This window comes from Triticum dicoccoides, chromosome 5B, assembly GCF_002162155.2.
Source record: "Triticum dicoccoides isolate Atlit2015 ecotype Zavitan chromosome 5B, WEW_v2.0, whole genome shotgun sequence".
NCBI classification, from domain to species: Eukaryota; Viridiplantae; Streptophyta; class Magnoliopsida; order Poales; family Poaceae; genus Triticum; species Triticum dicoccoides.
This window is the reverse complement of record NC_041389.1, coordinates 670,510,252-670,513,020: the sequence shown is the minus strand read 5'-3', so window position 1 is coordinate 670,513,020 and position 2,769 is coordinate 670,510,252. Positions and strand designations below refer to the sequence as shown.

Here is a 2,769-nt window from a genome sequence, read left to right as displayed (position 1 = left end):
ACATTTAGGAACGGAGGGAGTACAATCTAATGTGCCAAAATGTAAGACGTTTTTAAAAAACGTCTTACATTTTGTCATGGAGGGAATACATGAAAAAACATTGCTTTTTATATGGACCAAAAGAATTGGGAAGCAAAATGTTGGTTACCTAGCAAGTATAGAGATGATGTAGTATCTTCATTGGCGAGACAAGCAAAGTAGATTAAAAAGAAATTACATATACTCTGTTGATCGTGTGACTGTGTACAGGATGGATGCTAATTAATTAAGAATGATGCTTCTACTGCTCCTGACTACATGCCGGGCAGTCTGTGAATTCAGTGAGTAATGGACCAACAGTTTGCTAGTTAACACTACCCCCTGCGTTTCATAATTAGTGTCGTGGTTTTAGTTCAAATTTTGAATTAAAACCAGGACAGACAATAATTATGGAATGGAGGGAGTATATGTTTTCTTTGCCTATCCAAGCTCATGCGATTTCTAAAAATGATCTACGCACCGACAAAAGAAAATAGATAAAGTCGTTCAAAACAGTGATACAGACTACTTTGACAAGCATGCAATGGTCAAGAGAAAGGAAACAACATATAATGAGAAGAAATGCTCCAAAAAAATAAACATTGCAAAGCACCTTTCCAAAATGCTAACACAGAATTTGTCTAGGAGGAAATGTGGAGGAAACAGTTATGGACAGGCTGCGGAAGTCACTCAAAGTCAGACACCAAGATACAAGATCCAGATCGGGAGCTGAGTTTAGAAATCTACAAAATTTGAATGATGGCCTGGTACCCAAACTCAGCCGCACATAAGGTTTAAAACCTGCCATGCTAACACAAAAATTGACCTGGAACGGAAATGCATCCGATGCACACATTACCGTTCAGCAATGTAGGCAATTATAAAAAGCAGGACAATGTAACATAAGGATGTCACAGACAAGAGACAGCATGTGGAGTCAGAAGCAAGCAGTGGCATACAGGCCATCCACCGTTCATCGTGCTGTCATTCAACACACATACGTATAAAAGAATCTGCTATCCTGTACAAAACTACAAATGCAATTGAGCATTCCGGTAGGAACCTGTTTAACTGCACTAAAAAGGTATCCCTATGGATTCAGTATATAGCATTCACTACTGAACCAGAGCTCTACCACTGGCACCAAAAACGACATTTGCAAAGAATGCCAGCACACACATGTAGATCATGCTCTAAAACCCGTGTATGTATGGACCGACGTTAGCCGTGCCCTTCCTATCTACTCCATGTAACTGACAGAACTTTTGCTTCCACCTGTGTCAGCAGTAGAGCAAGAACTGGAGACTCCAGCAGATCATCATCCCCTGCAGACTGATATGGTTAAAGGAATGGTTAGCTCTAATTTCAAAATAAGAGTTAACAAGCGAGGATGGAGTGCAACTGAGTTTACCTCGTACGCTTGGGGGGAAAGGTGGTCACCAGCTCTCTCTCTTTTGCAGAACTGTCACAAGCACTAAGAACCTGCACATGCGAGAAGAAACAGAAAGATCAGAAATACTGCCGGGAGTATTATTTTGCATGATTCAGGCAGCTGAATTTAAGTGACATCGCTTAATTAACTGGCAGCTCACTCAACCAATCGTAACCGCTTTTTTTTTTTACTTTTGCATCTACTCTTTAGACGTATAGATTACATTGAAGGGCAGACAAGCACATATCACATTTTGGTGTTTTAAAGCAACACTAAACTGCAGGTAACCGCATAAATGAAAGGTTGAATATGACTCATCAAATAGGACAATACAGAGGTAACGCCTCGCCAATCCTACATGCTAATACTGGAAGAAGAAAAGGCATAACCCCTTCGATCCATATTACTTGTCTTAGATTTGTCTAGATACGGATGTATCTAACACGTTTTTCTGAGTTCAAATGAACCTTTCAAACAAACCTCTGAGCTATCACCCTCAGGACTACCCAGATGGTGAACCAGCCTCATACATGTCTTCTCCCAGTTACCCTGAACATAAAAATAGAATATAAGAACGGTGTTAAGACTCTGCAATGATAACTACTGCCGATTCAGTGACTCGCTAAGTACTCTGCAATGATAACTAACGCCGACCTGTGAAATACATTCTGCCAGAAGCTCAATCCAATCACAACTTTGACTCGAGTAAACTTCTGCCTCTTCGGGACCATCATGTTGCAACAAGGATTTGACACTGGTACTTGTCAAGCAGCTGTATCTGGACACCAGATTATCATCTGAAATCTAATGTGTGTAAAGGAATGGTTAGCCGAAATGCAGAATAAAGCATCAAATAATTATGGGAATACTACAACCGAGCCCACCTTGTGCATTTGAGCACTAACAGTTTGCAAAGGAGCAGATGCAATAAAGATGTCAGATATATTATTGCAGAAGTATCATTTTGCTGAATTTAAGTAACTTGGTCGACTAACGCTTGGGTAGGGCTGAAAAAGTAATACAGGACATACTACCAATCCTATACACTTCAATGCTGGTAAAATAGCATACAAAAACAGCACGGGAACAACGATAGTTCAGTCAGGATTGTTTATCAGCACGAAACAATAATTTGATTTGCAAGACCTGTAATTAGGCATGGAGACAGCAAGGTAACTCACCGAATCTTGCAGCTCGAAGGAGCTTTCAGGATCTTGCGGGCCAGTGCCACCACCACCACCGCTTGAGCAGCCCTTAACTCCTCCTGCAACCTGCAAATGAGAGGAAGAAAACAGAAAGATCAGAAATTCTGCCAGAAG

General features: G+C 40.8%; 1 long non-coding RNA gene across 1 annotated transcript; it reads right to left on the bottom strand.

Annotated features, from left to right (window-relative positions):
• Positions 1-1,043: 1,043 nt before the first annotated feature.
• LOC119306585 lies at positions 1,044-2,240 on the bottom strand. The gene is made up of 4 exons (XR_005148985.1): positions 2,105-2,240; positions 1,931-1,999; positions 1,430-1,500; positions 1,044-1,350 (listed from the first exon to the last, which is right to left on the bottom strand). It is a non-coding gene; the product is annotated as an uncharacterized LOC119306585 (long non-coding RNA).
• Positions 2,241-2,769: the final 529 nt, after the last annotated feature.